Raw genomic sequence first — 12,385 nt, 5'->3', positions numbered from 1 at the left:
CCTGTAGCAAGGAGTTCCACAGACTCCTATGAATGTCTTGCCCTGTGCCCATGCATGCAGACACATGCAGTAAAATAGTGCAACACTTGTTTCTACCCCTGTTGAAGCCTTTTCCCCTCTTTTTTGTCCACACAGCCACCTATTTTACCATCGCCTGGATTTTCTAATGTGGCGAGGTGGTCCCTTCTGCCAGTGACCAGTGGAAGCGTTGAGTTTGACTTAGCAGAGGGACAGAAGAGTTTATTGAATCCCATGAATTCAAGAAGCTGCAGTGCAGGCGTATTATACTCACAGTTCAATCCTGTGTTGGGGAAGCACATGCACAACGGTCACCTTCCTAAAAGCAACAGCAACAACAACAACAATAGTATTTATATAACGCTTTTCAACAAAAGTTCACAAAGCGGTTTACAGAGAAAATCAAATATCACTGTAAAAAGTGCTGTAAAAAAAAGCACTGTAAAAAGTGCTAAATGATGTGAGGAGGCAGCACTGGTGGATCAGCCTGTGCTGGTCCACCAGCGCTGGATCCAAGCCCCTGGCCGCTGGTGGAGGTGGGTTTTGCACTGAGAGGTGCAGGGGCTGGGAGAGGGTGGCGGGAGTGAGTTTTGAGCCAGGGAGGGGGCATTTCTGTGTGTGGGGAGATGGAATGCAGGCAGATGAGGTCTGGGAGGGGGCAGGATCAGCAGATCAGGCCTCCACCATATCCCATCGTCCCTTCTGGCCCAGCTGGCATTACACCAGGCTGCTCGGACTCCTGCCAACTATATAGCTGGTGGATATCCAAATAGCTCCATAGATCTGGCTGGGGTGATACTCAGGGTAAGGGGGAAAATATCCCTTTACCCACTCTAGCTGCCTCCTGGCTGCTCCGCCATGCAGCCTGGCTGCTCCAGCACAAGTTAGGATTGGGCTGTCGGTATCTGGAAGTTGCCTTCTCCCCTTTGCATTGGTCTTGCTGCTTACAGCAACTGTTCCTGGGGTTTTCTTTGTCTGTATCTGCCTTTCCACTCTGACTAATGGCGAGTGTTGATTTGCGGGCACATCACTTTGGGTGTTCCCTGCCCTGCTTAAAAACAGGAAGGTTTCCTATAGCTCCCCGCTGAAAGAAGACTATCGCATGAAACATTTTCAGGGGGTAGCTGGCTGGCTTAAACGTTCTACCAAAGAAACATTGACTAAACACAAGGAACAGTGAGAGTGTAGAATTAAGTTAAAAATAGCAGCATATAGAAAACGCCCAAATCAGGCAGAGGGCAGATGAGAGATGTTTGGTTGTCATGCCAAATTGACTGTCATAACTGATTGCAGCAGAGCAAGTGGAAAGGAGGGTGCACAGAAGAGTGGGGGCCGCAAACGGAAGGAAAAAGGTGAAGTGACGATGCAGAGTCCATGAATGGCTGATTCCCTGACCTTGGTGAGGGGGACATGGCACAAATGGCATGTGAGCTAAGCTGCTGCTGCTAAGGGCCAGATTCAGGCACACAACTCTATCACTGCCACTCAACCTATTCCTTTCCTTCTAGGCCCAAAACCAGCAGGTAAGTTTAACAGTTGGCTGTGAATGCAGGGCAAGACCAAGCTCACTGCTGTTCACTGCTTGCTTTCTAACTTAGGCTCTTCTCTTGGCTTCTTCCACTCCTGTTCTGCCACACCACTGTCTTCTCATAAGAACAGCCCCACTGGATCAGGCCATAGGCCCATCTAGTCCAGCTTCCTGTATCTCACAGCGGCCCACCAAATGCCCAGGGAGCACACCAGATAACAAGAGACCTCATCCTGATGACCTCCCTTGCATCTGACATAGCCCATTTCTAAAATCAGAAGGTTGCACGTACACATCATGGCTTGTAACCCATAATAGATTTTTCCTCCACAAACTTGTCTAGTCCCCTTTTAAAGGCGTCCAGGCCAGACGCCAGCACCACATCCTGTGGCAAGGAATTCCACAGACCAACCACACGCTGAGTAAAGAAGTATTTTCTTTTGTCTGTTCTAACTCTCCCAACTCTCAATTTTAGTGGATGTCCCCAGGTTCTGGTGTTATGTGAGAGTGTAAAGAGCATCTCTCTATCCACTCTGTCCATCCCCTGCATAATTTTGTATGTCTCAATCATGTCCCCCCTCAGGCGCCTCTTTTCTAGGCTGAATAGGCCCAAACGCCGTAGCCTTTCCCCATAAGGAAGGTGCCCCAGCCCAGTAATCATCTTAGTCACTCTTTTTTGCACCTTTTCCATTTCCACTATGTCCTTTTTGAGATGTGGCGACCAGAACTGGACACAATACTCCAGGTGTGGCCTTACTATAGATTTGTACAACGGCATTATAATATTAGCAGTTTTGTTCTCAATACATTTTCTAATGATCCCAAGCATAGAATTGGCCTTCTTTACTGCTGCCACACATTGGGTCGACACTTTCATCGACCTGTCCACCACCACTCCAAGATCTCTCTCCTGATCTGTCACAGACAGCTCAGAACCCATCAGCCTATATCTAAAGTTTTGATTTTTTGCCACAATGTGCATGACTTTACATTTACTGACATTGAAGCACATCTGCCATTTTGCTGCCCATTCTGCCAGTCTGGAGAGATCCTTCTGGAGCTCCTCACAATCACTTCTGGTCTTCACCACTAGGAAAAGTTTGGTGTCATCTGCAAACTTAGCCACCTCACTGCTCAACCCTGTCTCCAGGTCATTTATGAAGAGGTTGAAAAGCACCGGTCCCAGGACAGATCCTTGGGGCACACCGCTTTTCACCTCTCTCCATTGTGAAAATTGCCCATTGACACCCACTCTCTGTTTCCTGGTCTTCAACCAGTTCTCAATCCACGAGAGGACCTGTCCTCTAATTCCCTGACTGTGGAGTTTTTTCAGTAGCCTTTGGTGAGGGACCGTGTCAAACGCCTTCTGAAAGTCCAGATATATAATGTCCACGGGTTCTCCCACATCCACATGCCTGTTGACCTTTTCAAAGAATTCTATAAGGTTTGTGAGGCAAGACTTACCCTTACAGAAGCCATGCTGACTCTCCCTCAGCAAGGCCTGTTCGTCTATGTGTTTTGAGATCCTATCTTTGATGAGGCATTCCACCATCTTACCCGGTATGGATGTTAGGCTGACCTGCCTATAGTTTCCTGGGTCCCCCCTCTTTCCCTTTTTAAAAATAGGCGTGACATTTGCTATCCTCCAATCTTCTGGCACCGTGGCCGTTTTGAGGGACAAGTTGCATATTTTAGTCAAGAGATCAGCAACTTCATTGCTGAAGTGGGTGGATGCCATCAGGGCCCGGTGACTTATTGATCTTTAATTTATCAATGAGGTCTGAAAATCTTCTCTTTTAACCTCATCTGACTTAACTCCTCGGTCAGGAGGGGCCGTTCGGGCAGCGGTATCTGCCCGAGGTCTTCTGCCGTGAAGACAGATGCAAAGAACTCATTTAATTTCTCTGCCATCTCTAAGTCTCCTTTTATCTCCCCTTTCCCTCCCTCACCATCCAGAGGGCCAACCGCTTCTCTGGCGGGTTTCCTGCTTCTAACATATTTGAAGAAGCTTTTATTATTCCCCTTAATGTTGCTGGCCAAGCATTCCTCATAGTCTCTCTTGGCCTCCAGTATCACCTTCTTACATTTCTTTTGCCACAGTTTATGTTCCTTTTTATTCTCCTAATTAGGGCAAGACTTCCATTTACGGAAGGAAGCTTCCTTGCCCTTCACAGCCTCTCTAACTTGGCTCGTTAGCCATGCGGGCACCCTCCTGGATTTAGTGGAGCCCTTCTTTCTTTGTGGTATACACCTCTGCTGGGCCTCTATTACTGTTGTTTTAAGCAGCCTCTATGCACTCTGGAGAGATTGGACTCTTTTTACCTTCCCTTTCAAACTCCTCATTTGAGGGAAGTCCGCTCGTCGGAAGTCAAGGTTTTTTGTGAGAGATTCTTCCCCCGATGTGCATGTCGAAACGGATCGCAGCATGATCACTGTTCCCCAATGGCTCTGTAACATTGACATCTCTAACCAGGTCCTGAGTACCGCACAATATTAAATCCAGAGTCACCTGTCCTCTGTTGGGCTCCATGACTAGCTGCTCCATGACTAGCTGCTCATTTAGCATATCAAGGAATCTGGTCTCCTTTTCATGACCAGAACACAAATTGACCCAGTCAATATGAGGATAATTGAAGTCCCCCATGATTACGACCCTATCCCTCCTTGTCACCTCCCTGATCTGTTTCCTCATTTCAAGGTCCCCTTCCAGTTTTTGGTCTGGAGGACGATAGTACGCCCCCAGTATTACATAGCTCCTCAGGCCTGGTAAATTAACCCACAGAGATTCTACGGTGGAGTCGGACCCACCTTCAATCTCTACTTTGCTGGATTCTATCCCTTCCTTAACATAAACGGTCACCCCACCTCTAACATGCCCCTCCCTGTCCCTCCTGTAGAGTTTATAGGCTCGGATTGCAGTATCCCACTGATTTTCCGCATTCCACCAGGTTTTCGTTATGCCTACTATGTCAATGTTTTCCCTTGTCACCAGACATTCCAGTTCTCCCATCTCTGCTCAGAGACTTCGGGTATTTGCATAAAAGCATTTGTACATGGAATGCCCCAGGATGGGCTGCTTATTAGCTCCTTTGTCTCCGCATCCTCTCACTGTGCCAAACCGTCTATCATATCCCATCACACTACCATTCCCAATTTCTTCTCTTACTCTGCCTTTGTCTTGTTGTTCTCTATTCTCCCCATCTTCGTCCCATAGGGATGAGGAGTCCTGAACCGGATGTCCCTCGGCTCCTGTCGGCCTTCCCCCAGGGATCAGTTTAAAAGCTGTTCTGCCACCTTTTTAATGTTATGCACCAGCAGTCTGGTTCCATTCTGGTTCAAGTGAAGCCCGTCCCTCTTGTACAGGCCCTGCTTCTCCCAAAACATTCCTCAGTACCTAACGAATCTAAACCCCTCCTCCCTACCCCACCGTCTCATCCACGCATTGAGACCCCTGATCTCCACCTGCCTAGCTGGCCCTGCGCGTGGAACAGGGCAACCTTTCAGAGAACGCAACCTTTGAGGTCCTGGCTTTCAGCTTCCTACCTAATAGCCTAAATTTGGCCTCCAGGACCTCCCGGCTACACTTGCCCATGTCATTGGTGCTGACATGCAACACAACCGCTACCTCCTCCCCAACACTGTCTACCAGCCTGTCTAGACGAGAAGTGATGTCTGCACCAGGCAGGCAAGTAGCCATGCGGTCCTCACATCCGTCGCAAACCTCCCTTTCTATGTTTCTAATAATCGAATCCCCCACTACAAGAAGCCCCCTCCTGCCGAGGAGTATCCTGAGTGCATTTGGATACGGTCCTGTCCCCTGGAGAAGGGGTCCCTCCTAGGGGATTTTTCCCCTCCTCCCCAGGATGACGTCCTCCAGCCCCGAGACTTCCTACCTGGGCAGCTGAGGAGCTGCATGCAGCTGACTTCTCACTCACTTCTCACCACATCATCCTGCCCACCCTCCTTCCCCCACCCCACATGAGTCGTAGGTGCGGCAGCACTGCTGTGTCACTTATCACCTTGCCACAAGCACACAGGAGTGACCTCGTTGTGTCAAAAAGCAGGACCCTTGAGCACATTTAGAGAAATTCTTGGAATATGGAACATTCCCTCCCCCTCAAAAGACATTCCCTCCCCCCCAAAAAAACTCACGTGGGACTGCCCCAGAGAAACTGCGTTGTATGGTTGCTCAAATCTAATTAGCAATCCTGCACTCCCATTTTTGAAGGAGACTCCCCTTTGGTATGTATATCCAGAAAAAATATGGCAGAGTACTGTTTTTGCACACATGTTGGAGGCCCTCTCTCTGCCATGTGTACAGGTGTTTGCCGTTTTAACAACCATTTGCTTAACGACGGACCACATGTATGCGGGTGGTCAAAGCACAAGATGATGACGATGATGATAACAACAACAACAACAACAACTGGGTATATACCGCCTTTCTGGTCATCAGATTCCTCCTCTGACTTTATTCAAGGCAGTTTACATAGGCAGGCTGTTTCCTATATCCCCACAAATCACAGAAAAGTTCTGTCTTGCAAGAACCACACAACATTTCAGATGGATCTTTCTGGTCTTAATTAAGCATTAAGATGCTCTTAATGAGGCAATTGCATCTCCCATAGTCTTCCGCAGTATTTGTTTACACAACAGAGAGGTTCTTAATACAAAGAAGAGGCAATCTCCAGTAGCGTGGGCAGTCAGCTAGTGTCTGGCAGGGAGTGTCTGTTTACACAACAAAGGCAATAGATTGAACTGAATGTTCACTTAATGGCCTAATCGCATAACAACGGGGATAAGAGAACATTTCCCGGTTGTTATGTGGTGCACACCTGTAAAAGGGTTGGAAACAAAACCCAGCAGCCCACAGTTCCAGAGGGGTTTGCTGCTGGCTTGCTCAAAAAAGGGGATTGTATGAAATGCAGCACCTAGACATCTAACCTATTTCAAATGTTCACAAATTTGTGGAGGGTCAGGGAGTAAGATCAACCCCTGTTATCCCCACTTTCAACCTACACACATTCAGCAGTTGGTGTGACTACATACATGGACAAATGGTACACATCTAGGCTCTGTCAGTGCAATTGGAAACTATGGATCTACCATCACATGTACAGAGCCTATGCATAGACAGGGCTGGCCCAAGACATCCTAGCATTTGAATCAGCAAACCAAAGTTCCTCTGCTCCACCCCCCCAACTTTCCTCTGTGGATTTGGAAAAAAAGAGGGGAATGGAGTAGAAGAGGAAATGTGGAAGAGCAGGGACTTCCTCTTTTGTGGCGTTTCCCCTCCTTCAAATTTCTTCTTCTGCTCTTTTCAAATTCAGGACAAAGAGGGGAAGTGGAAGCATGCAGACAGACTTCTGTGCGTTCAAGTGCCACTGAAATTAACTTTTCCTAGATCTTGCCGTGTCCTTGTGTGTGTGTGTGTGTGTTCCCCAAAGCTTGAGAAATGATCCTCAGTTGACTGCGGTTGTAGCGAAACAGAAGGTAATTGTCTTAAAGACAAACAAACAGTAGCCTACAGGCAACTGTGTCCACTCGCCTGAACAGAATTCTGTCACTTTAATTAGGCTTCCAGTCTATAATTTGTAAAGAAACAGTTGGAATGAAGTTGAAGGTCTTCCAAAAATAACAGCCTTCCCTACCTAGGTATATTTTGATTTAAAGTGAACTCCTTCACATCTTCCATGAATCCTGGTTGATCATTTAGTAGAGGGCTGCATTCTACAGTCTAATCGTCTCATACAGCATAAGCCTTTGCATATCTACTAAGAAATGAAGCACTTTAAATTCAATGGGGCTTACACCCAGGTGACTATAGCAGTGGTTCTCAAACTTTTTGGAAGCTTTACTCCCAAAATGAGTCTTTGCGGGGGAGGGGCGAAGGCAGCGACGCAATCCCCAGGATCACATTGCTAAGGGGGGCGAGGGGGATGCTTTTACTTTGGAATCTTTGGAAATAGCAAGCATAAGCCACCTGGCTGTGTTTTCAAACCGGAAGTGGCTTGTGTTTGCTATTTCTGAAGATTCCAAGCCTTGGGGAGCCCTGTGGAGGGTTGTGTGGGGCTCCCTGCACCTCCTGCTACTTGCCGTAACACACTGTAAGTAAAAGCACCTCCCCTTGCCCCTCTTAGTGACACAATCCTGGGGATCAGTTCAGTAGTTCAGTTCAGTAAGACCTTTATTGGCATAAAATACAGTGAAAGAACAAAACAAAACAAAAATATACAAAGACAACACAACATAGACATCAGTCTTTTCCTCACATACTGCCCAGAGTTCCAGAGCGCTGCCTGGCAATTACCCCAGATAAAAAGGAAGCGACCCTATCAAGGGTCTCAGAGTCAGGTGTGGAAAGGAGAGACTGAAGCAAGATTGAGTCCTCCCAGCCCTGCATCCTAGTTAGCAAAGGGCCTAGATATTTCTTGCATAAAACGTCATGAAGTGGGCAGTAGAAAAGGGTATGTGTTATGGTCTCAATACAATCCCTACCACACTTGCATTTCCTCTCCGAGTAGGGAATACCACTAAACCTGCCCGATAACACGGCTGACGGAAGAGCATTACATCTTGCAAGTGTGAATGCTCTCCGAGCCTGTGGGCACTCCAGGTGATAAAAGAAGGAGGGATCCTGGGGATCCTGGAGATCGCTGTCTCCCCCTTCTCCCACCCCTTAAAGGGATGGGGGAAGCGTTACACAAGCCAATGGGTCACAACCCACCAGTTTGAGAACCACTGGTGTATAGGATTGCGACCTTAACCTGAGAGGTTTGTTTCAAGTGAAGCATGCACAGGGTGGAATGGGGAGAGACGTAACTGCAAGTGAATACAGTTTACTGTATTCATTGAATACTGTTTATAGATGAGCTCTTTTGGGTAGGTGCAGATCCCTCCCCACAGTTCAGAAAAGACCAAGTTACAAAAGACCTTCCAAAACTATGATCTAATTTTGAACAATGGGCAGCTGAGCCCTATTCAGTGCTGATGCAGCTGACCCACGTGGCCCACACTGTATTCAGAGCTGAATTTGGACAAGCTGGAGTTCTCTTTGGGGCAAGGTAACATTTGTTCCCTTACTGCAGGGCTTTTCAAACTGGGGCTTAGGAGTGGGCTGCCAATTTTATTTTTTAAGTCGGTCATAGAACCTCCAACTTAGAATTGAACCACAGCACTTGGGGGGGGGGGGAGTTAGCCCTTTCTGCCTATGTCTTTTTTTCCTGATACATTTCCTGACACATTCCCCCTCCAAGTAGCTGTTTGCTGCAGCTGGGGAAGTGTACACATATTTTTAGATCTAGCATTTCCAGTTTGCCTGTTTCTCCGTGATTGAACCTGTTCCTCCAAATGAACCTGTTTTTTGAGACTTTTTTTTTTTTAATTGTATTTATTTATTTTCCCCCCACCCATTGACTTAAAATCCTTCCAGGCCATGTACAACAATGCTCTTCAACTTTTTTGTGCTATGACCCCAATAAATAGATAAAGACTGGGGACCCTCTGCCAATCCTGCCCCCTTCCTCGAACACAATCCACTGAGTTTTGATAAAGGAATACAGGTAGATCACTCTTAATCCGGACTTTTCCAAAATCCAGATATTTTTGTCCATGACTTGTTTTCTGTAGTGTCAACACTAGAGGGTCTTGTGCTCATTCCAAAATGCATTTCAGGTACATGCTGGAACTTCTATTCTGTGCTCTGTGGTGTGTACCTGAACAGACATTGTTGAAAAATGTTAAAGAGGCCAGCAGGCACCCATATAGGTAACAGTGAAAAGAGCAAGAGGAAGCATCAATCATTATATTTATGCAATTATTCCGAAATCCAGAATAATCCTAAATCCAGTCACCTTCCTGTCCCCAGCAGTCCAGGTAAGGGATACTCACCCTGTACCATTATTGGATTGAATCCTTGCCCTCTTGCGTAGGCTTTGAAAGGTTGCCACTAATCCTCAAAAGAGACTTTGACCCCCTTTGGGGTCATGAACCACAGCTTGAAGAACACTGACAAGAATAAAATCACAAATGACTAAACCACAAATGTACAATTACTGTTTAAGAGTAATAATTATATATTATATAATTAATAATTATATAGAGGGGTTATAATTCTTCCCCTCTGCTGCAGCCAAGCAAAGTGGCTGCCAACAGACGCAGTTCTCGAAAGGGAGGAAACAAGTGACTGCTGATTTTACCAGGTTGATGGAGAGGGCTTGGCAGAACACAAATGAAAAACGTTGCCAAGGCTAGATGAACTTTTGACATTAGATTTATTTTCTTACGTCAGCGCTTCCCAAACTTACCGGGCCGGCAACACCTGCTCCTGGTACTGCTGGGTTCCGAACCTGGAAGTAATTACCAATGACATGTGGGACATGCATTAGCCCTTACTTCTGGGTGTGGCAACTGTAGAGGACCCTACAATCAGTGTAAATGAGGTAAGGGTGGGCAGAAGGGCCCAAAAATCCCTTCGAAATGATGCACAGTATGCGGAGCAAAGCCTCTGTTCCATGGTCTGTTGCATTGCGATTGCACTGCTGAGTGGTTTGGCTGGTTTGCCTCCCATCACACCCAGTTTGGAAGCCCCTGCCTTATATCCTCAAAGCCATCATTGCTTATTTGCTTCTAGGGCTTCCAGTCTGACTAAAGCTATTCCTAGAGACGTTTTCCCCCCAGTGTGATATAATGTGGGAAATTCATAGAGGCCCTGTTAAGATCTTCAGCATTGCTTTCAGAGGTCACTTGAAGATTGATACTGATTCCTCGAGCCCCAGGTCAGTCCTGGAGGCTTGGCAATGATTTCCCTTCCAATTTGAAAATAATCCAATTGCGTGCATGCCAGTTATTTAGCAGTCCCCACTTATATGTGCCATTTCTTACTGCCTCACATTTCTTGACTGCGAATTAGTATGCGTGGCTCCCCTTGAACTCAGACCCAGAACAATTTGACACAGTGTCATTTCTGGACGAGAAGGAGTGCTTGAAGTACACAACCGAAAGCCACACAGTCGTCAAAACTATATTATATCTAAAATGCATTTTACATCCAATGTTAATATTAACATAATCTGCTGTTCATACAAAACTGCTAAACAGGCAAAAGTTTAAAGCATCTGATGCATGTAGGCGAAGTCACAGCCGATGCTTAATCATATGGACTGTTGCAAATGCTGAAGCTGCAAGTTTTATTTGAAGACTGGAAAACGAGCATCCAATATTCATCCCACTTCATTAGAAAACTCTTTTTTAGACAGTTATGTGAAGAAGAAACACAATTCAAGGCACTGATTGTTACCTATAAAATCTTACATCGTTTTGGAATCAGGCATTGGGGGTACAGTTGGTGAGGGACACAAAGCAGGTTCTTTTCAGGGGCAGCACCCTGCTTGTGAAACTCCCTCTCCCAGGAGGCCCAACTGAGTTCCAACACTATCCACTTTTTAGTGAGCAGTGAAGGTTTTGTTTTGTTCAGGTTTGGCCTTTCTAGTTCTGTTAACAATTTATCTTGTTCCTGTGTTTTCTTCGCTGTCCTGCTGAAGCAGGCCTTTGGAACTGCAACAGAAGGCATCTATCTCCGGACCAGATCAGACGGAAAGCTCTTCAACCTCTCCAGACTGAGAGCAAAATCCAAAGTCCAGCTGAAATGTCTGCGTGACTTCCTCTTTGCCGACGATGCAGCTGTCACTACCCACTCTGCCAAAGATCTCCAGCAGCTCATGGATCGTTTTAGCAAGGCCTGCCAAGATTTTGGACTGACAATCAGCCTGAAGAAAACACAGGTCATGGTTCAGGATGTGGACTCGCCTCCCTGCATTACAATCTCTGCGCATGAACTGGAGGTTGTCCATGACTTTGTGTACCTTGGCTCAACGATCTCCGACACTCTTTCTCTCGATACCGAGCTAAACAAACGCGTCGGTAAAGCAGCTACCACGTTTTCCAGACTCACAAAGAGAGTCTGGTCCAACAAGAAGCTGACGGAACATACCAAGATCCAGGTCTACAGAGCTTGCGTCCTGAGTACACTTCTGTACTGCAGCGAGTCATGGACTCTTCGCTCACAACAGGAGAGGAAACGGAACGCTTTCCACATGCGCTGCCTCTGATGCATCCTTGGCATCACCTGGCAGGACAAAGTTCCAAACAACACAGTCCTGGAACGAGCTGGAATCCCTAGCATGTATGCACTGCTGAAACAGAGACGCCTGCGTTGGCTCGGTCATGTTGTGAGAAAGGATGATGGCCAGATCCCAAAGGATCTCCTCTATAGAGAACTTGTGCAAGGAAAGCGCCCTACAGGTAGACCTCAGCTGCGATACAAGGACATCTGCAAGAGGGATCTGAAGGCCTTAGGGATGGACCTCAACAGGTGGGAAACCCTGGCCTCTGAGCGGCCCGCTTGGAGGCAGGCTGTGTAGTATGGCCTTTCCCAGTTTGAAGAGGCACTTTGCCAACAGTCTGAGGCTAAGAGGCAAAGAAGGAAGGCCCATAGCCAGGGAGACAGACCAGGGACAGACTGCACCTGCTCGCAGTGTGGAAGGGATTGTCACTCCCAAATTGGCCTTTTCAGCCACACTAGATGCTGTTCCAGAACCACCATTCAGAGTGCGATACCATAGTCTTTCGAGACTGAAGGTTGCCAACTGTGATAGATCTCTGATGCGTTGTACTATTTTATTGTTGGTTTTAAAAATGAGTTTACTTTTGTTTCGTTGTTATATTACTGTAAGCCACCTTGGTGGATCCTTTTAATGTGGCAAAAAGGCAGCCTGGTGCAGGGGTTGGAACTAGGCAGGGGAGGGTTGGAAGGGGGTTGAATGGGGTGGGGGAGTACAG

The sequence above is a fragment of the Tiliqua scincoides genome, chromosome 13 (assembly GCF_035046505.1).
Source record: "Tiliqua scincoides isolate rTilSci1 chromosome 13, rTilSci1.hap2, whole genome shotgun sequence".
Taxonomy (NCBI): domain Eukaryota; kingdom Metazoa; phylum Chordata; class Lepidosauria; order Squamata; family Scincidae; genus Tiliqua; species Tiliqua scincoides.
The sequence above is the reverse complement of the archived record's forward strand: the minus strand, read 5'-3'. Positions refer to the sequence as shown.